The sequence below is a fragment of the Onychostoma macrolepis genome, chromosome 09 (genome assembly GCF_012432095.1).
Source record: "Onychostoma macrolepis isolate SWU-2019 chromosome 09, ASM1243209v1, whole genome shotgun sequence".
NCBI lineage: Eukaryota > Metazoa > Chordata > Actinopteri > Cypriniformes > Cyprinidae > Onychostoma > Onychostoma macrolepis.
The window spans coordinates 35,327,973-35,351,832 of record NC_081163.1 but is presented as its reverse complement, the minus strand read 5'-3'; the positions used below and the strand labels follow the sequence as shown (position 1 = coordinate 35,351,832).

The following is a 23,860-nucleotide window of genomic DNA, read 5'->3' as shown; positions in this document are numbered from 1 at the left end:
GGTACATCATCTTTAATTTAATAGCATTAGAGCTGCTCCATTGCAGTGGCTTAGTTCTGTAATCACGCGTTTTGCTGTAATAATGCAGGGAACCACTCCTTATAAATCTCCTAACTCTGATATTTTCAGAAATAGAAGTAGCGTTTTTTTCCTATCTGAAACATGCTGCGATTTATATTCTAAAGCCACTCATTATATAATGCAGAAACACTCATTAAGCAAGCAAAACGCGCTATTACGCGCACGTATTGGTGAGAGGGACGGCGCATTTCACACAGGCTGCCAGTTTCACTTTCGCCAGAAAGTCGTGTATACTTACGGTTGAAAATAAATGTTGTTTACAGTGAATGCCCCTATAAATTGTCTTATATTTACGCTTTAGCTTTAATTAAAATGATGCGTGCTAAGTGAGCGAACATCAATAAAGATCACACGACAGCACTGAGCGCGCGCGCTCTCTCTCGCTCCCTCTCCCTCCCTCAGTAACGTTAAGTAACTTGTGTATTGTTTTACTTACTAGTTTTTGACATATCCAACCGAACTACAAACTTTCCAGTGATATCTGTGAGAAAGGGATATTCACTCGATGAGCTCGCGCATCTGCGCCGCTGTGCCTCAATTCACTCAGCTTGCTTTGCTTATCAGCTCGCGCACATCAGCTATACAAGCTTTAATACCAAATGTTTAACATTATTCATTGCATACATCTGCTTCATAGACATCCCTAATCTCTAATAACTCCATTATGCTGCCTGTTGTTCTGTTGTCGTGTTTCTTTGTCTGAATATGGCACTTATCACATGCTGTGTGGTATCTGCGTGTTTGGTATCTGGGCGTTTTTACCAGTACAGGAGTTCAGTATCGGGCCGATACCAATACTGCATCCCTAACTTGGAGCATGCTACTATTACCCATATCATTCAGATAAAAACTTAGAGATGAAACTGTATAAAATCACTCAAAAAAGATTTCAACAAAAGGAAATGGAGACAAAGATTTACATTTCTAAAACCCTACACCAGCTTTAGTGTGCTCAACATTTATCTTCCGATTTGTCTTGAAAAATCCCACAAAACATAATTAGATTTGGCCAGTAGGCATGACTTAGAGAAGCTCGTTGGGCTAAAAGTATGTGGGAGTTTGGATTACATCTGACCTTGACTTCACCTAAAGAACTCTGAGAAACTCAGACAGTGAGCGTCTCCACAGGAGCAGTGCATTACTTAATCAACTGATAACAAAGCCAGATAAGGTCCCAATTCCATTAGAGACCAAAATAACTCTCCAAGTTCTTGTTTGTATCTTTGAGTTAGTGGAGATATATTTGCAGGGTCCAGAAGGGAGGGACTGAGCGCCTAATGAGGTCTTCTGTTAGATGTGTCAGCAGAATCGGACCGCGAGAGTGAGAGCACTAGTATAATTACAGGCGTTTTATGATGTCGATAGTCTCACGATTAGCTCTAGATGTAACGCAAGACAAATAAGCACAGGTGAGTGCTGGCCGCACCACGACTCCTCTGGAAGACCATTTTAATGAGTGTGAATGCTAAATTAATGATAGAAACAACAGTTGTGCTGTCTGCTTTACCAGAACGACATCTAACCATTATGTCCAAATATACTCTCTGATACTTTTTCGCATTCGCTACGGCACAACAACTCCACGCAAGCGTTGAAAAGCACAGCGGCAAGGCAGGAAGATGTAAATAGCTGCTTTTTTCACTGTTAGATATCATCTCGGGCTGGCGCTATCTCTCAATAATTGAGGATAAAGTCGGAAATGGAACAACTTGGATCAACAGCAATGAACTGATGGCTGTTGTTAATAAATAATGCAATCAGTGCTTAATGCACTGAGGGAATACACAGCCCGCTGTGATCGGAATAGTAATTGAAAAGCCAACACGTAATGCCATAATGAAGAGCAAGAGGAACAGAAGGGCTAGTTTAATCTGCTCTTTAGTTCTTTCACTGTATGTTGAATACAAGCTGCTCTGGATTAAATGACTCACGCTTAATGCTAACACTTGAATAAAAAGGCACTTTAGACCGCTTAAACAGTTTAACTTTTTCACACAACACACAACCCTTGCTGTTCACCAGGCTATTGACCTTTAAAGACCTAAAAGACAAAATGCAAGAAGGTCAGAACATTTAATTTATACAGAGCTAATTTATTCAGACCTGAAGCAACCCTGCTCACTTTCATGTTCTAACGCTGTTCAACCAGACTCAAGGTGATGTGAACTTGTCTGCCCCCCTCTTAAAGTGAAAATGCAGTGTGACACGACACAATCAGAATTGATGTTTAATGTACTGTAGGACTACAGCTATGTGAAGTAAGATTATGAGGTAATGAGATTTCATAATGGTCAGGGCTACCGGGCATGTCGACAAACAATAGGATGCAACAAATAGGAACTAAACAGCTAATACAATTCCCTGTTTGTTGCAGTGGTCAGGAAAAAAATCAAATTAAAAATAAAAAAAAACTCTGGTTATAATGAAAGCTTACATGAATACTTACATTCATCAAGGATGCGTAACATTGAATCAAAAGTGGCACTAAAGACATTTATACTGTTACAAAAGGCTTCCGTTTCAAATAAATGCTGTTCTTTTGAACTGTCTATTCATCAAAGATTCTTGAAAGATGTATAATTATTTAAAACAGCTTTCAACACTGATAGCAATAAGAATGTTTCTTGAGCAGCAAATCAGCATGAATTCTGAAGCATCATGTGACACTGAAGACTGGAATAACAACTGCTGAAAATTCAGCTTTGCCATCACAGGAGAATGAATTACATTTTGAAATATATTAAAACAGAAAATATGCAGCTTTGATGAGCACAAGAGACATTTTTCAAAAGCATTAAAATATTTACAAACACAAATATTTGAACAGTAGTACATATATGTGCAATGTGTACCATTTGTGGTAAGTGTTATTTGTTAGGAATACATTTAGTCTTTCTCTTTTAAGAGGCCTTGTCGACTAGATTTCCAAAGCAATTGGAATGCAGATAAAACCCAGTAAGATGACACTAAAATATTGTGTCAGTAAGAGGAATTCAAAGAATTGTTGACAAGGCTGAAAATACCTTTAAATCCTTAACATATAAATAATATTTGATAAGAGAAAATGAAAATGCCATGATAACCGGAAAAAAATAAAATAAAATAAAAAATAAAAATATGACATGAGAGTATTATATCTAGAGCAGGATAACTGCAACAGAGAATACTGAAGAACTCAAGTTTCCATAAAGTATTCATTTCAATTAATCCTCATATCTGCCAATGTTCTAATTAGGCTCTGATTACACTCGCAGTGAAAAATCTAATCAACACTCATCTCGACTAAATGCAAAATATCGAATGACTCATTTTTGACCAGAATAGAGTCCCATTTTAAAAATAACATCTCCAATTGCAAACATGTCACACATAGACGACTGTGTTTATGACAGACACCAGACACAGCATGGTGTCATCCGTCTATGAGTGACTATTTTATGTGATTGCTGTGGACAGCCACCTAGACGAGACAGGAGACGACATTATCAAGCTTCCTTCGATTCTTTGAGTCGCCTGCCACCAACGACACCGTAGCAGCGCAGTGAAGTAACCGTGGGGTAAATTCAATCGGAGGAGGGTTAGGTGACAGGTTCAATCAGTCACCACCTGATTGTGCCTTTTCTTAGATTGAGGTCTGGAGGTGAGATGAAAAATAACAGAGTAATTTGTTTCTGAAGCATTGCTGTTAGGTCTCTAAAACTCCAAGTGCCAATATCTCGAAAGCCCAATGGCAAATAGAAAGCAAGATGTTCACTTGATGATTGCTTACTCTGCGCTGGGTTTTTTTCTTGAGCAGTTCAAATTTATGAATCAACATTTCTTTCTGCCTTTGAGATAAATACAGACCGTCCTCATTGTTGATCTGTCAGAGTTTATCTATTTAACAAAAACACACTAGCTGCAAACAGCTTCACATTAAAGCGGTTTTGAGGGAGATGGTTTCACAAAATCCATTCAATTACGCAATTCATCTCTGGTGCATCACCGCCAGGTACAATGTGGACACCTTTACATCCCATTCTGCAATATAGATTTAACCTCTTTTATTTCTAAGGTGAATCTACTGGTTTCATGCTGCCACTGGATGTTCACAGTGTATTGATGTGTTAGAATGAAATACAACTAAAGGATGACCATCAACGGCTTTGATGAACGAAACCTCAAGGCAACCGACAGGATTACACAAAAGCTCCAGTCTGTGTCCTGCATGTCAAGATAGAGGAAGTAGGATAGATAGAGAATGTGCATTTCCTTTTCAGAGAACCATACTGAGATCTAACATAATATATATAGTACAAACACACTGTTACCCGGAACACTGCAGCTGACAGTTTAGATGATACCACTATAAAACATCAGTGAACTCAACTCGCTGTCAGGACTGGAAGGGAAGACACAGCACACTGGCATTACAAGAACGGTTAGACAGAATTAGCTTCGCACTGTACTGAATTTGCTTATTTGGTGCCAGTAGGGATGCTCATTTTAACCGGTTAACCGACCGTAAGAATTTTGACCGATTAATACAATCAGTTAAACGGTTTAAAAAGTCATTTATTTATTTATTTTCAGTAATTTAGCAAATATTTTAAAAGGTTTGCTGCATGGATGGTTAAAATACGCTACGCATATTAAAAAAATAAATAAAGCATTTTTAGAGAAAAAAAAGACATAAGTCGCATTTTATTATTTCATTCAGAAATAGGCCTAATGCCGACACGAAATGTTTACAAACATTATAATAAACACTGTAAACATAGCTAGGCTATTTTAGTTCCCCTCACTCCACAACAAATCCTTTCAATTGAACAATATTTAGAAAGAACAAAAAAATTAATAAAAATAAGAAGTTATAGCTGTTAAGAGCTGGTAAAACTGTAACTTGAATGCAATGTAAGTCGCTTTGGATAAAAGCGTCTGCTAAATGCATAAATGTAAATGTAAATGTAAATATATAAACAACAAGCCAAAACTAATTAATTTAGGCTAAAACAAAACTGAAACCAACGTTGGGTCTCTCATTCGACACAAAATCTACTGTCCTGCGTTTTTCACTCCCCTAGTGTTAGCTGCTTTACAGAATGTTTGTTAAAGCAGCTAACACTAGGGGAGTGAAAAAACGCAGGACAATACAGGATCTGAACAGAAACACGGAATAGCACGGAAAGGGTTAATTCAGGAAACACGGGCTAGAATAAAACACAGGAAAACAGGCAAGGCAAGACTAAGTAAAGTACGTGGGCTCCGTAGAGTAGCTATCGCTAGGAGAGGGATAAGTGCATACAATACTCGGCAGTGAGGGAGAGAAAGTCCATGGCTTAAGTAGAGTGTGTGATTGGTGATAGCAGCAGAGTGATCAGTGCAATCAGCTGTGTGTGCAATCAGTGTAATCAGCTGTGTATGTGTCATTAGTGCAATGGATGATGGGAAATGGAGTCCAGTGTGATGGGTGTTGTGAGAGTCAATGTGGTGAGCGAGTGACCTCTGGCGGTGAGTGAACGGAAGTTCATAGACTGGATTCGTGACAGTAGCAAAGCTTAACTGTATGCACGCATGCGCAAACACTTGAATTTTTTCCTTCTAACAGTGTCATAAAGATAATCGTAATTGTAAAGGTTTGCTTTTATTTGTGTACATTCACAATAAAAACAAATCTTTGTGCTTTTGTGAAACAGGCCTAAAGCAAAATAGGATGCTGCTTTCTGCCGTCTTGGTTTCTTTTCGCGCAGCACAAAAATGAACCGAAACTCTGCATACTAGGCCACTTGTTGCGCAGTTTTGCTTTCGTTTTCTTAATTTATTATTTAAGTAAAAATATATTTCTCGTATAGGCCTGTTTATTCGTTATATATATATATATATATATATATATATCCTAGCTTTATTATGTTTTTCTCCGCTCACAGAAGCCCTGCAGGTAAGATATGATGTCCATGTGAATCCTCATGTTCTGTTGTTTGCTACTTTTTACGCATGTAAAATTAATCCCCGGAAAACAAATGTTAGTATTTTTAACGGGTCACAGACACTTACCCTTTCTAATTTAATTCAATTCTAATTTATAATAATCTTGTTGGTTAACGGTTAATAATCGGTTAATGAGCATCAGTTGTCGCTTAGGAAAAATATCCCAAATGAACATCCCTAGGTGCCAGTCATTCATTTCACAATGAAATCTGTATCAATAAATCAAAATGTCACATGCATAGTATTTTATTTCACAAATAATTTCTAATGAGAATCGCCTAATAGAGCACAACAGTCTGGTTTTGGAAACATCCCATTCATCTTCTCCAGTGAAATTGAGTTTTAACGATTCTGTATAAATCTTTCAACAGAGACCTACCATGAGCTCCACGATTGTTAAGCAATGATATATGCTTCTGCACAAGCCATTTCTTTAAAAAGAAATCTTAAAAAAAAAAAAATGTGTAGTAGCCACATTCTCTGTGAAGTACAACATTATCCATAACCTTATACACTAGAAATATACACCAATCAGTTGTGTTGCTGTAGAAACAGAGTTCCTACCAAAAGAGCTCAGCAGTGATTGCACTAAAATAAAAATATGTCTAAAATCTAAATATCGTCCCACTTTATGTTAGGTGGCCTTGACTACAATGTACTTTACTTATATTTAATTTGTTAATTTGATACAATGCACTTATTGTGTACATACATGTTTTTACATTGTACTTACATCTGTAATTAATTTCTGTAATTACATTTATAATTACACTGTTGACCCATCCCATACACCTTAACCCACTCTTAAACCTACCCATACCACCAAACCTGTCCCTAACCTTACCCACGGTATCCAACCTCAATAACAGCAGGAGTGCTTTGCAATAAAGTATGAACACAATAAGTACACTGTACTTATTTTTTGATGTAAGTACATAGTTAAAGCTAATATAAATAAATACTAATACCTAAATAACAAAAATAAAATAAACATTTAAAAATAAAACATTTTTATTTTCAAATTATTTGACTTTTTATGCTTCTTGGGATGTATAGTTCACTGCCTAATTCAGTACATGAATTTAAATACAGTCTCGTAACTCTCTCTTTCTTTTAACTTTTTTCTTTAAAGTCTCTAATGTTGTGATAGATCTCAAAGATTGTTGTTTTGGTTCACGGCCTCTTTATTGAAGTTTCTCTAGATACTCCAGTGAAGAAAATAAATGGGAAAAAATACATCCAGAACCAAGGCAGCTGGAAAAAGCGGACAGTCACTGTTATTGTGCTCCATAGGGGATTATTCAACTTTTCACTTGAAGAAAAAATATATTTAAAAACGCTGACCAGACAACCGCAACCAGACATGTTAGCTCAGTGTGCATTAGGAGATACCAAATAGCCTCCAGAGAGCCAGATCATTCCTATCTACCTCAGACATCATATTTATCAGTCAAATGACCCCATAAAGTGACCATTTAAAATAAGCTAAAAGAAGACAACACAGATCCAGTTGTTTTTGCTTATGCTGAGTCATTATATGTCGCCCAACAACTGAAACCAAGGCCCATTGCAAATGCATAACCGTTTTCGCATGGGCTCAAGTGTGCTTTTTAACTTGCAGATTCAATGGTTTTCTTTTAAGCTCAAAGCTATCATTAAATAAATTAGAAAGCGCTGGTCAAGAAGCATTTCTGTTCTGTCCCTTATAATCTTCAAATTCAAGCAGGTATTTTCATCTACTTATTTATTTATAGGCTGTTTTATTTCATCTAAGCTGCTTACTCTGGGATCTGCAGCATCATGGGAGATTTCAGAAGTAATTCATTCAATTAAAGCACAAGTGAAAACAACTCGAGCAGAACTTTTAACAGCACACCACAGCTTGACACGAACCTCATGATGGTCTGTGACGCCGGCTTGCTGTGCTCTTCTCTCTCAATCATCGATTCAATGAAACACGAGCACATCTTGAAAATCATGTAGTATATCAGTCACTAATTTTTGATGCAGCCCGAAGTTTATTTAACGACAAGAAAACCACAATGTATTGATATCTTCTAGCTGTAAGTTTCTTGATAATATAATAAAATACATTATACCGGTAATTTGAATAGCTTGTGAGTCGACTAGCTTGTGATGCTTTGCGTCAGAGAATGACGACACCAGTCATTTCCTGCACTCCTCTAGTATAATTAGAACTGAAACATGAGCAAATTTGGACTATATTAGAGTTGATTTATTGACATTAATATGACTGGAAAAGCCACTATGTAATGATGTCTTCTGACTGTAAATTTCACCATTACATAATCAATTGCATCCTGCTCATGATAATATGAAACACAAGGTCATATTATGTAGTACGTTCTCTGTTACTCTTAATGAATGAACATGCCCGTATTGTGTATTAATTTAATTAAGCATTCCTATAAAAGGGTGAACCAGACTTTGAGAAATATGATCTGGTTAAGCTGATCATATTAATTATAACTTTAATTAATTAAAACTATTAATTTGTATTATTTTAATTATATAATTTTTAGTGCTGTCAAACGATTACTTGTGATTGATCGCATCCAAAATTAAAGAAAAAAGTAAAATTTGTTTACATAATATATGAGTGTGTACTGTGTATATTTATTATGTATATATAAATACAAACACATGCATGTATATATTTAAGAAAAATATGTTATGTTTGTATATTAAATATTTATATATAATATAAAATATAACAATATAAACAAATGTATATACATGTAAATAAAAAATATATATATATATTTATATATACACAGTAAATAAACAGTACACACTCATATATTATGTAAACAAAAACCTTTATTTTGGATACGATTAATCGTTTGACAGCACTATTTATTTTAATTATATTATTAAATATATATAATATTTTTAGATATACACTATCATTTAAAATTTGGGGGTAAGAAATGTTTTGATAATAAGGTTTCTGAACTATCATGTGACTTATTCAGCTTTGCCATCACAAGAATAAATTACATTTGAAAATATATTCAAATAGAAAACAGTTATTTAAATTTGTCTATTTCACAAGATTATTGTTTTATTGTATTTTTGCTCATATGCTAGCGTATTTAATAGGAACATGAAAAAGTCACATTTAATTATGAGGGAATAATAGAGTTGGATTTGCTCCTGTACTCTTGCGCTTGCAAGTCACTGATAAACTGAAACACCAGATAAATTTAAACAGTTTGTGTCAAAGAACGTCTGGATTTTTTGAGGTTATAATAACTGGCAAAAATCCCTATGCACTCATGTCTTCTGACAGTAAACATCTCAATTACATAATGCATTCCAATCTGGTAATTTTCCAATATCATATAACACTGTGGACCGCAGAGCAAAATACTTAACTATGAGAAAATGAATAGAGTTTGGATTTGCAGGCAGCTGGTTATATTCCCTCCTGTATTAAAAAAAAAAAAACCCTACAAAATTACACCTTAAATTGCTGGCTCAGCAGTGAAGCCAAGACCAGATCGCCATTATTCACTCAGAAAACTAAATTCTCTCTATTCCCACCTAATCAGAGCACAGAGAGAGGAACCTGTGAACAGCTGGGGGCCGCGGAGCCATTTCATACAGAAATAGTTTGTAATGCATCTCCCCGTGCTTGCAGTCAAAACGCATCCCGCCACTCCGAAGAGAAAACAATCAATATAACATAGCAAGCTATTGACCTGTGCATTGTTCACCAAAACTGCAAAAGATGCAATTTTCTCAGAATCTGAGGCGACTTGTCAACACGTTTGCGTGTTGTCCACTAGCTTCTAAGGCTCCCTCGTAAACAACGAATCAGGCAGATGCTGTGGGCCAATTCTATTAGCCGTGGAAACATTTTCTAGCAATGGATCCTGCTTTCACAATATTATGAAGAAGCTGCCTTTGATCTCTAGAACTAATGCCAAGGGCTTTACACTCGCGGAAGCCGACTTTGCTCTGTTCTGTAGCTACCGATATTTTGCTATCCCAGTCTGTTGCTATTTATACAGAGCAACACTGCCGGTATTCCCAGGTGGCTTTATGATAGCCTCTCGCTTTCTGCACTATCCCTGTAAGTGTAAATTAGGGATGCATAGTTCAATGTGTAGTTGCTAATGGTCACACCGCCACACTTTTTTTTTCTTTTTTCACACACCCCCAAGACCTTGGAAATTACACAAATTCCCCGATTTCTTGGCACAAGGCATTTGGCTGGGAAATGAGAGAGCACAAGCAGCTATAGTCATTATTTCATTGTTTGTAGGCAGGCTATGTGTTAATTAGATGCAAGGCGCAGCAAATGTTAAGGAGGATGTTAAGAGCCATCACCGGGCACAAGCAGCCTGAAGTAATGATCTACCAGGGGAGAATTTCCAGGGCAAAGTGGGAAAAACAGTATCTTAAATAGGCCCACAGTGAGCGTACGAGCGCCAGTGCCAACTTCAGAGAGCGTACAAGAGGGGATCGGCCTGAAAACATCCAGGTTTTGGAAGGCAGGCAGCCTAATGCAATCACCATAAACAAATGCTGCTCACAGCGGTTGGGCCACGTATCTCCGGAGAAGTAGCTTCGCATCTGCCAGACTCCAAAAATTGCAAGTCATTTTCTCATTTTGCAGATATAACTCGAGTCCCCTCAGTAGAGAGACCACTATCTGGATTTGACAAGTGCTTCAGAGCTGTCCGCTAAACTGAAACAACTATCTTAAATGTATTGTGCTTCAAATCAAATCTGAACAGAGCCTGTATTTCTCTGTGTAGTTGAAGATATGCACGGTGGAGTGGTGAGGTTCGGTCAGAATAAAGATAGCTGTCATGCAGGATGTGTCTGAGGTGTTTGGTCAGCACAGCACCCAAAGGATTCAGTCCGCTGCAAGAAAAAAAATTCACATTGGGCTCAAAAGCATCCTCTTATTCCCATAAGTCTTATCTCTTTAAGTTCTTAAACTGAATGGTTGTCTGTTATTTCTGCACTGAGGGAGGAGGGGTGAAGATGCAAAGGAGAACGCAAACCCCTTCAAACCTGACAGGGATTAGGAACTTCACAGGAATGGGGCTAATGGAGGAACGAGGATGGAGACAAAGAACAGAGTACTAATTTTGTGTGTGCGTCAGGTTTTGACTACTTTGTGGGGACTAAATGTCCTCACAAGGAGAGTAAAACCTGAAATCAGCTACACCAGCACTTTACACAAGCGATTTAATAACCATACTAAATAATGTCCTAAAACTGGTTTCTGTGAGGTTTAGTTCTAGGAGATAGAAAAAGTCATTAGCTCAACATTAAGAAACAACAGAAGTCAAGAAAAAAAAAAAAAACTTCAACATGAAGAAAAGCAAACATGAAAAGCCTAAGAAATCAAGTCATGTACTGTAGGAATGCTTGTATGTACATGATATCACCATAGGAAAAACTTGGGGGTTTGTCAATAAAGAATCATGTCAGAAGCAAATGTTATAGGTTGTATGCTGTGAAGGCTGACTTGCCAATTAGTTTTGCACATATTTTTTTTTTGTTGATGAAAAATAGCAATAAATCTTGCCAGAAAACTCTAATCATTTAGCTGGTAGGCTTGAGCAAACAAATTACCCAATATCTCTATTGTATTCAAACTAGTGTAGTCAAATGATTAATCGCATCCCAAAATAAAAGTTTTTGTTTACATAATATATGTGTGTGTATAAATACACACACATGCATGTATATATTTCAGAAAAATATGCTATGTTTATATATTAAATATTTATGTATAATATAAATTATATGAATATAAATATAGACATGTAAATATTTTCAAAATTATACTGTATGTGTGTGTATTTATATATACATAATAAATATACACAGAACACTCACATATATTATGCAAACAAAAACTTTTATTTTGTATGCGATCAATCGTTTGACAGCACTAATTCAAACCAAAATCGCACATAACGTTGTGATTACATGATGGAAAAAATGGAAACTGGTTGCTGAAAATGGTAATACATGCATCTGTATGTGGGTGTTCTTCTGTTTACACATAATTATGGAGTGCCAAAACTGGCAGTTAATAATAAGGGTAATTAACAGATGCTAAGATATATAGCAGGCAGGCAGACATTAAAAAGACTAACTGCTTTAGCTATTGCCTGAATACAAAGATTTCTTCTTCTCTGGTACCATAACACAGTTTCCTATCTGTATCCACAGGCACATCACCAAAGCCTGCTTCAAAGATACGAAACATGAAATATTAAACATAAAACTGATAAATGGCTCCTATTAAAATTCTATAGTAGTTTGTCTAAAAAAAAATGAATGAACTGTAACTTTCAAAAATTTGGGGTCAGTAAGATTTCTTTTTGGAAAATGTATACTTTTATTCAATTATATCTATTCACGATAATACACAAATTAGTATTATTCCAAAAGGACCTTCAGATATCAATTTTGGTTCATGTATCTTGTCAACTGCATGAATCTTTCCAAAGTGATACATTTAATTAATTATTATTTCGGTTCTGAATATCATAGAAGATAATTTATTGTTTCTCAGACTGAAAAAAAAAGCAGTGAATTTGTTGTATCACTGGTGCTAAAGACAATTTCGCCTCCAGAAATCTTTTAGAAAACATTTTCCGGATGTTAAATTCTGAAAAGACACATACTTGCAATACTGACAAGCATAAAGATGTTTTCATCCTGCTTCCAAAGCATTTCGACACTAACATCACTCGCGGCTCCCAATGAGATCAAGTGCTCAGGGATGAAAAGCAATTAGACAATAAATGAGAATGTGGTAGAATGCAGTCGCTCAAAATGATTATTCTCTGAGCATCAGGGAGCTCCGTTGAGTGTCTATGATCCTGAACTAATAGAGGTTGTGGACACGCAGTGCTGAGTGCATAAAGGTGTCTTTTCCCCAGTGTCTTGCCTGCTGAATTTAGTGTCCACAACCGGATGGGTTGTAGGGCCTGTTGCTCTGGCCAGGAGATCCCTGAACCAATAAGACAGCAACTGCACAAGGCCTCATGAGATCACGTCGCCACCCGCCACGACATTAGCATGCCGACGTCTAGTGGTGGTGGTGGTGGTGGTGGGGGACTGATGTAATTGAAAAGTGTGGAGCAGACTGCAGATCCAGTCATGCAGTCTCTGCTCTCCAGGGTAATTGCTACCAAGACACCTAGCACAGACATAGACCTGCACAAATACAGTTCTGTTCCAAAATCGAGATGCTCTGGATGCCGTTCCAAAAGGTAGGCAAGTCTTATGATGCCTTAAAATGCTGCGCGATTCTGGATAAATTGAGAATCACCATTTTTGGCCTCAAATTCTCCCACGATTCTGAACTAAACAAACTAATGTGTGACAAAATAGTAATTGCTGCAGTCTATTTAAAAGTGTTTAATTAATTTAAATGAATTATTAAACATTGTAATATATAACCTAGGCCTAACATACAGTATATTTAAAATATAACATATTTAATACAGAAATTTTTAATATTAAAATTATGAAAAAGTGGTTTGAATGAATGATTCAATAACTCACTCATAAATACTTGATGATTCAGCGTTTTTGAACGAATCTCTTGAATGAATGATTCAGTGACAAATACATTTTTAAACAGTCGCTTGTTGCCACCTACTGGTCAAACAATGCAATCGACACAAACATTATTTGAAGCGCCAGTTACTTTCAAAAGAAGCCTTGCTCCATTTTGATCGTGACCATATATCAATATTTATATCCGAACTATAAACTTTCATCCCAGTATTTCTGTGATAACATGAATGACTGTAAGACAGAAATAATACTTTTTTGTTTTAAAGTTTTTTGTTTTTGTGAAGCTGTTTCTCAGCTAAACACGGTAACAGCTCTCTCTCTCTGTCAGCGGCAGTGCGAACGCAGATTTTAATGTTCTGCTAAGGCTTAATAGACACGAGTGAATCGTAGTCATTTAGAAATTAGATCACATGGGTGTCTGAATCAAAATTGCGATCTTTTAACGATTCTTCGTGCATCTCTCCTCCGTAGGCTGCCTACTAGGTTTTAGCACTGAACCGTCATGCATATGCATAAACACAAAGGCCGTACAACTACACACAGACAGTGCCTGGAGGCTGTGTGTCACAAATCTATCATTTAAAAGAGGTTGACCTTCATTTTATGTGTCCGGGACTCCTCTGATCTGTTGGTCAGAGGGCATGATGGGAAATGGGTATCTCTGGTCTCCATGCCTGCAATCTTAATGTTGCTGCAGGCAGCACCCATCAGCCTAGATTGACACACACCTACAGTACAGCCTGAGTGAAACCACCCCACGCCTCCAGCTCCCTCTGCTATTAATTATCCAGAGCTGGCGACAGCGTGCCACCGGCCAGCCGACAGCACGCTGGACAAACATGATCTATATATCGGGCGAAAGTGACACCTCCAAAAGGACAGAGTGAAACTGCATTCAAATGCAACCTCATGCTTTTACTGTAAAGAGCAGAGATTGTGCTGTCCTGTGTAATTCGAGCAGGAAATTGGGTTTGATAAACAAATAATGTAGGGAATTGTTGATGCATGGGCAGAACCAGTATTCAATAGTAGTATTCAATATGACAATTAGTTACGGTCCTTGAATTTGATTGGTTGAGCAGCATCTCAAAAGTGCTGATATACAGTCCAACAGCACCGGGACTTTCCACTGTTCCGGACAGACTGTATAACTGATTAATGACACATTAAATTACATGCTATTTCATGTAAAATGCATAAAACAAATTAATGATATTGTTTCAAATGCTACAAGTGAAATTAGGCATAACGTTATAATGTATTTTAAATTGCACTACTTTTTTTTTTTGCTGAAAATTACATCTAACAATGTTATTAATGTATTACTCTTAAGTTAAAGATACACGTCAACTGATTTTTAGACCACAGCAAACGTAATCTAACTGTAAAAATGGGGAACATGAAAATGAATAATTACATTTCCAAAACGGTCTCTTATATAACTAAATAACAAAAAAACATAACTAATCAACCAGCCAACTAACCAAATAGCCGTGAAAAAAAAAAAATCATATTAAATTCTACAAGTGAATTTACGCACAACATTATAATATACAGTATAAAAATGGAAATTTATTTTGAGATTTACTAAAGATGAAAAATACCCAATATTGTCTGATTCTGATTTAGTAGTTGATTGATTGATTGATTGATTGATTGATTAATAAATGAATAAAGTAAAATAAATCTGTTTTTAATGCATGCTGTAAGTGAATGTATAGGCATCATATTATTACGCACAGTATTAAAAATTAATATTGTTTTTATTTATTTTGAGATTTGCTAAAGATTATTTTAAAAAGTTTTATGTAAATTTTGATGTGCTTTCAAAAGAAAAAGGGGGGGGGGGAACACCCTAGGCATTATGGCATCGATTTCTGCACAAGCAAATATCATTCAGATTTTCTTCATAAAACTCTTCAAGCTTCGGAGAAATTATCCCATCTCACAGATTTATGAGACAGCTGTGGGCAATATATCTTCACATCAGTAGGTTTCATTTAAAATGATAAAGCAATCTGTACCTTGAACGCACTACAGAAGCAGCAGCACATGGAGAAGAGGCCATTAAAATGCACAGGAATCAGGCTGGTCAGTTCAGCTGTCGTTGACAAATAGCTTTCCACATGCCTATTCCTTGCTTTTGTGTCGGCTAAAGCATCCATGCACAGATCCATTACAGAGAGACCTGAATATGTATGTTTGTACGAAGGCTTCGTCTTCCTTTCATCATCGTAGGGTAACAAGCAAAGCTCTGACTCACAGACACACACACACAAGATATATATATATATATATAAAAAAGACCTTATGAGCTGCCTTTTTAGTTTGGATAGAAAAAAGCAAGCCTTTCAGTTCAAAGAGACATTCAAATGTCCTCTACTGGTCAACATCATCCTTCAGAAACACAATTAATCACAATATTCATTTCGGTTGCTGTTTCAGTTTCTAATGTCACATCAGGCCTCTTTAAAACAGTCTGCGAGGTTCAGACGCCACAAACAAGCTCCCTGAAGTCATACAGTGCACCAAGAAACAGCTGGAGGATGAAAAAAACGTGTCATTTCCTGATTTCTGATGAGGCCGCACTTATGTGTACTTATACTTCAAACATGCGCAGATTATAAAGGTCATCTGAAGTTAGGCAGACATGCAAGGAGGAGAAACACTCAAGCTAAGTGAGCCACGGAAATCACCGTCATTTTCATAATATTGCATGTTTTTCCAAGGAGGAACTTCAGAAAGACATCGATGGACTTGACAGACGTACAGTAGTACGTCTGCTAAAGGACATATTTTCAGATAATTGCTGATGTTCTTTCTATGTTTCTCTCTTATCTTGTCCTCAGCTGACTGCTGCAATTTTCAGAAGTAGAACTGTGATGTTTAAGAGAAGCAACTAAGGAAGGAGAACTCGATCAGATGACTGATAGAGAGTGAGCGGTTCAATCGATAAACACAGGAGTAGGGGCGCAACACTGTTTGCACAGAAGCCAGATGGAGAAAGCTGTTGAAACCTCATACGGGCTGAAATCATGTTCTGGGCCACCAGGGACACATCGTTTTTATCTGCGAGGGCGGGGGGTTGGTGAGGGCTCAGGCTTTCCTGGCATTCCTCGCCCATTACCGACTCGCAGAGGAACCCGTCTGCCAAGACCTTAAACGCTCCAATACATCTCAGCGATATGCGTGCAGAGATGTGTTCAGCATTTAATTCGAGTATTAATCAATGGCTTTCATCAACAGACGAATGAGTCTTTGGGTGTCATGGACAAGCAATGGCAGAAAAATACCAACAGCTGGTTTCCACGTGAGGTGTATTTCAATGAAATTACAGCATTCTTTTGTATTAAGAGAGAATGCTTGACTGAACACTGTCTTGTTTCATTGTTTCATGCTTTGTTGTAACTTCAATCGCTCTGTGTGTGCCGCAGCAAAAGGTGGAAATCAACTTGATGTGGGTCAGTAAGTGTGAAAAAGAAAAACTCTTGTTTGTACCAAAACTTAAAGATTCACATTTAACAGAAAAGGTGGTGTTCGATTAGCAGTCAAAGACAGAGGAAACATGTTTATTGATGTTTCTCATAAAATTCCTTAGATCAAAAAATACATTAATGAGGCGATTTTTGACACGCAGGTAAATATGTAGAGCTATGCAATTAATATGGAAACATAAATCAGATAATATGAGCTTAGGAAGATCTGATGAGATGTGTGCAATTGTATCAGGGATTAGAAATGGTTTAAGGAGAGAAAAAAAAAAATGTTGAAAAAAAATGTTTTTAGCAGAATGTAACATAAATCAGCTAATAATGTTATTATTTTGCTCTGATAATTTTTCATTAAATCAAAGACCAAAGAATTTAATTTTTTTTTTATAAATATTTTGAATAACGTAACTTGTAATGTGTTATCTATCAATATCAATCATCATTATTCATGCAATTACATTACCATTAAAAAATTTGGGATTGTTTTGAAAGAAGTTTCATATACTCGCCAAGATTGCATTATTTGATCAAAAATACAGTAAAAGCAACAATATTGTGAAATATTAATACAACTTAGAATAACTGTTTTCAGTTTAATATAGGCCTATTTTAATATGTAATTTCATCTTGTGATGCAAAGCTGAATTTTCAGTCTTCAGTGTCACATGATTTTTCAGAAATCACTCTAATATGCTGATTTGCAACAAGAAATATTTCTCACTATCACCTATGCTGAAAACAGCTGGGTTGGAAGCTATAACATTTTATTTAATTTTTTTCAGGATTCTTTAATGAATATAAAGTTCAAAAGATCAGCATTTATTCGAAATAGAAATATTTTGTGACATTATAAATATCTTTATTGTCGCTTTAGATCAGTGTAAATGCATCAGTGTAAAATGTTTCTGCTCAGAATTAAAATCTCTGGCTTGTAATAGCAGACGTTATTAACTTAACAAATTTAAGTGCAGTTTGTGCCGAAATCTGAAACTATAGAAGAGAAAATCTTGAGATTGCAAGGAGATAATTGAGACTAATGAGATCTCATTAATTAATTTTCTTTTATACAGACTGCATTCTATAAACGCTTTACACTGTAAGCGAGTTACACAACACAATGCAACTAAACCAGACCGTTCTCAGAATAATCACTGAAGCATCCTACACTGCAAATCACACTCTAGCATTGTAGACAACTTTGTTGACTATAAGGGAAGCGCTCTAGTTTTATACTGACGCTGGCTCTCAGAGTTGACGGGGTGTTAGAGTGATTCACAGCCAGTCTCTGAGCCTCGGCACAGTCGGGCCCTGAGCTCTCCATCTTATTTATATGAATGATTCAAGCCTGCGAATATGCATCAGTCCACACCTGCCATTACTCTGCCAGATTGTCACACCTGAGACGCCTCCAGAAACGACTGCAAAAACAGAGCAAGCAGCAGTGAGCACGAGCACAGTTTCTCATTTTCAGCTTTAATTCACCACAACTGAAAACAAACGGCGCGAGAGAACGTACATCCACTAACTCCAAGAGACAGGAGAGCTCAGCTGTGCTTGGTTAATCACAGTTAGAGATGACTCTCAAGAGGGGAGGTATGTCTATGTCCCGGTTGGCTGAAAGTCGTTCAGATAGAGACGATGATCAAACGTCTGATGGTTGATGCTGATTATGGCGAAATGCTGCCGCAGACATGACATCAAGAGTATAAATGAAAGATAAGACACACGTACATTACTTACAGAGTATGTGGACCAAATGGAGCTATTTTCAGTGGCGAGTTGAATTTATTTATTCATCAGAAAAGGAGACGGTGTGAAAAAGATGACTTTAGCATGCATTTGTTGTCACTTTTGCATCAAACTCGTAGGTATTCCACCACAAAACTCATTTGCATGTGAAAAAAAAGAAATCCAGAAGTTTGCAGCATCTTCTATATTTTCTAAAAGGAATCAAACTGACTCAAAACTCACATTTAAAGGCAACACAAAACGGACATGTGGGCCGCGCACAGCCGTCTCCATGTGTCGCCTTGACTAAATAACACAAAGCTTTTTCCCGTCTGATATTTTGATCAAACTTTCAAGTATCGTACACTTGAGAAAATGGGGCAAAAGCAACGCAGGCAATAGATTGTGAGGCTTTCATCTGAATTCCTACATGAAGTATGAATAATACTTTATCATCCTTTTCTCAAAGTAGGGCAGGTAAGCGTCAGTGAGTCATGGAAGTTCAAAGACATGCTTCAACATCCAACTCCTGGGACAAAAATATCGCTGCAAAACAACAACAGCCCACAATACATTTGCTGATTGGAGAAATTTTGTAGATATTCCACATATTCAGCATTAATTCCTCATGCATTGATAGTAACAACTACTGACAACCACAGTCAGCTTTGAAAAACCCTGCATTAGACATACACCTTTCCACATTGTTGTCTGCTTCACACATAATAGAATTGATTAGTCTAAGCACACCCCCCTCGAACAAAAAGATTTGGGGTTGGGACCCTGCTTTGAGCGAGAGCCGGCAGGCGCAAAACAGCATTTAGTACAGTCAGGAGAAAGATAAAACATGCTGAACGCAGTGAAAGCCACCAAAAATAAATAAAAAATAAAAATCCACAGCTGTCGTTTTAACCTGAGCTTTGCTGCATCTAAATGCTGATTTACCTGCCTATGGACCGGAGCACCTGAACCGGCATGTTCGGAAGACCACACAAAGTGAATCCATTCATTTGGAGCCCTCCTTTATTTATAATTCATGCACTCAGGAACAGCAGATCTCAGAGCTACCGCTGTGACTCTCCTCTCATCTCATATCAAAGTTTGCGTAAAATCAGCTCTGAGCCACGGCACTTACATAAGAACCTCCTCAGTTTCTGTGAGTGCACCTCTTATCAGGAGAAACTCCCATCAAATCAGACATACTTTAATGACCATTCAGGCATCCTTTGCTAATCTACAGGCAGAGACGTAACATGCAAGTCTTACCTACGCTGATGCTTCCAGCTGACAGCCTGCGAAAGCGAGCGGGAGCGTGAGAATGAGAGAGAGAGGAGATAGCAACTGCCGATGTGACAGCGCACAGCTCATTGCGCTCTTTTCACTGAGGGTGCTTGAGCTTGCGGAGGTGGTCCCTCTCACTCCTGTGACATCTGCTTCTCTCTTTAAACTCATTGGCTAAGAGGGATGATTCCTATTTAGCCAGCCCTGCTCCTCTCAAGTAACCCCCTCCCCTTCCAAACAATCGCTCTCTCTCTTTCTCTGCACGCTCGCACGCATCTTTTCTTCCCCCTTCATGTTCTTTTTCCTCATTTTCATCTCAATCCTGGTTCCTCGCTGCCGTGGCACACGCTCGGTAGCCCTTCATTGAAGTGCAACACTATTGTTTTGGTCCCTTTTCACTGCTTGTCTGCATCCATAAGTGTCTTTTCGCTGCCACACTCTCTTTTTATGCTTCTAGGCAGTTCCTCCACAATGCCTTGTGATGCTTTCAACATTGACTTTGGAACGGAGGTTTGTTTTCTTCATTTTTGATTGTTAAGGAATCAACTCTGCCTTTTCACAATGAGGAAATCCAAATGAATGTGGATTGAATCGTTCCAAAATGTCCAATTTTAGTGCACTGGAATCATCTTTTAGGTGTTTTTTTTTAAAGCACTGCTGTATTTGTGTCTATTGAAATTGTAAATTACTACATGAATTACACTTACAGGAATATCTAAGCCGCAAGTGCACAAGGGGTGACATTTGCATGTGAGGTATATTTATTTTTAATGGAACTGACTGCACAAAAGATTTTTCGACGAGCAGCACTGCTGTCCATTAGCTCGACAGGACGTGCATTAAATTCATTGTACATTAGATGCGCATTAAGCTATGAACTTATACACCACTGAGAAGCATTTTCAGTTTCAGTGTACAGTATGGTTCAATGTGTGATTAATTATGACTTAATACATAAAAAATTAATTGAGGTATTACCAGGGCTGGGGAAAAACAATGTGTTAATTTCTGCATTTTTTATACTTGCTGTAAGTAACAATATTTGCAATACTGATGTTGTATCGAGAGGATCGATCTTCACGTAAAAATATTGATACCAAATGTTCCCCACTTTAATTAATAGATAATAAATGATAAATAAAAAAATTATAACTTGCAGTTTATGCCTGGCTTTCAATTATACTGTTGAATGGCTATCATTTTATCCTAGAAATTGAAAATAAATAGCCTTCATTCATAGTACTACTTAGTAAAAAGATGGTATTTTACAGACATTGAAAATACTGTCTTTATGTTGTTTCCACATGCATTTGGAGGTTCAGTGTGAAATTATTAGGATATTATTATGTCCACAAAGAATACTTTCATTGAATTTTAAACCGAAATCAAAACAGAACATTAAAACATTTAAAACAGAAACATCTGTGTAAGCAATTAATTTGAAAAAGCCTATTTAATCTATGAGTAAAACTAAGCTGTTAGCCAATATATCCACCGTGTCACAAAGCACCAGAAAATAACACTGAATTTGCAGTATTAAAATACAATTGCTCACTATTAATTAATGTTCATTCAGAATACATCAGTTAATTTATAAAACCTGAGATGTTAAACATGTATGCATACTGTAGAAATCAAACATCAAGAAAAATTAATAAATGCTGCAAGAATATAGTTCATTGTTAGTTGATAATATCCAATGCGTTAACTAACATTAATGGATGGAACCTTACGGTAAAGTGTAACAAAATAGCTAATATACTGACAGAAATTGAAAGCTGTCAAATGAATTTTTGAATATATAATTTGATTGGGTTTCAGTTTGCCTCAAATCAAAACCAGATATTCGAAATATGCAATAGTGCAACTCACCATCCACTTATCCTAACATCTTTTGCATTCACCAAACAGGTCTGAAATGGCATGAGGACAAGTTTTATGATGACAGAATTATAATTTTTAGGGTCATCAGTTATTGTTTGACCCATTAAAGAGAGACTGGATACCTAAAAAGTGAGAATGCATCATTGGCGTCACAATCATTAAGGGCTTCCAACATAATTTGAAAATTTCCTCCACAAGTATTGCATTTTTCCATGACTAGAGTTAGTTCAATACATTTTACAAAATGATTTTCCTGGAATACCACTTTCAAGCATAAAGGCTGAGTGGGACAAAAGCTGTCTGTTCTAGTAGAGAAAACTAAAGGCTTCTAAATATGGCAGCGCACCAGTGGAGAATAATGCACAATGTCTCTAAAGAGTCCAAAACTGCTCCCTAACACAAACACTACATGCATGTTTTCATGGCCTCTATATAAAATCGCCATATTTTGGCCAATTTAGAGCAAGCAACTAAAAGAGGAAAAGGGTTCAGAAGAAAAAGCATTTGACATCTCTTTGTGTAAAAAATGCCTTCGGTTTACCCATGATGCATCTAGTCTGGAAAAAAGAAAATCATGTCGTACATTACAGCAGCATTGGTTTCCAGTTCAGAGTTTTGCAAACAACAACTGCTATGAGTCATAAGAGGCTCTTTGATCTGCCCATTGTTTCTTGTATTGGTGGGTAACGCGGTAATTGGCAAGGTTTGTGATAACCCCCTTGTACTCCTGTCACTGTTGTTTGATACCCATCTGCTCTTTCAGCCTTCTTTGCCAAAGAAAAATATGCTGTGCTATAATTGGAACCTTCTCCCATGCCTTAGGAGGCTTCAACTTGCCATTTGCAAGTAGGACATGTCCCGGCGCCTGTTTGACAAAAGCCAAGAGATAAAACGCAGAGGCGGTCGGACGTGCTGGGTATTGCCCAGTCGTGATTTACACTCCGACTCAGCAAATTAACAAGACAGCTGAAAGAGACCACATGACACATGCTCTATCATCCATTACCAGAGTGTTGCTTTATGTGCAAAAAAAACTAGGTTTTAGCTCAGAAACTACAGTGACACCTCTTAGCCTCATAGTACATATTGTAAAGAAGAGTGGAACAAAACTGATCCAGGACAAAGACTACATAGTCTGGCTGTGTTACCCCTTGTTAGCCCCTGGTGCTTGAGAAACATTTCTTATTATCAATGTTGAAAACAGTTGTGCTGCTTAACATTTTTATTTTTTTTGGAAACCATGATACATTTTTTTTTAATAGAAAGTTCAAAAGAACATCATTTATTTGAAATAGAAATCTTCTGTAATGTCTTTATAGTCATCTTTACTGTCGCTATTGCTCAACTGCAACCCTGCCGAATAAAAGTTTCTTTCAAAACATAAATAAATAAAATAAAGTGTAAAAAAGTGCATGTTCTCATGGTGCCATCAGCCAGCCACTGTAAGCATATCTTGAAGTCATTGTTCTACAGCTCCTGAGAAATAAGTCAGCTGATTGGCTAAAAAAGTTCTGCGAGCCCATGTACAGAGGCAGCAAGTCCTGAAAACGGTCACTGAGATGAATGAGAATGCTAATGGAGAGAGCATACTATTATTACATGAATTCATAGATGAGAGTGAATTTTAATTGCCTTCAAATACATACTCTTAAAATAAATATTCCAAAACCAATATGGGTTTTACTGCTTGATGCCTCATGAGAACCTCTTTAAGTTCTTCAAGAACTTCAAATACTTTTTTCTTTAGGAAACTATCATTTAGAGAACTGGATCTCCGCTGGTGGGCTGTGGATAGCAAGGTAAACGATACAAGTGATAAAATGTTATTGTGCAACAATAAAATCTTA

The 23,860-nt window shown here is 36.9% G+C and overlaps 1 protein-coding gene across 6 annotated transcripts in view; it reads right to left on the bottom strand.

Annotated features, from left to right (window-relative positions):
• Positions 1-23,860, bottom strand: part of thsd7ba (thrombospondin, type I, domain containing 7Ba) — a 250,151-nt gene that overhangs the window by 167,996 nt on the left and 58,295 nt on the right. Inside the window, exon 1 of one of the 6 annotated variants that reach the window (XM_058788087.1) lies at positions 20,115-20,230. The exons of 4 other annotated variants lie outside the window; for them this stretch is intronic. The gene's annotated coding sequence lies outside the window, so the exon portion shown is untranslated. Of the gene's footprint in view, positions 1-20,114; positions 20,231-23,860 lie in introns of those variants that run through there. One more of the 6 variants, XM_058788089.1, reaches the window with a different exon arrangement.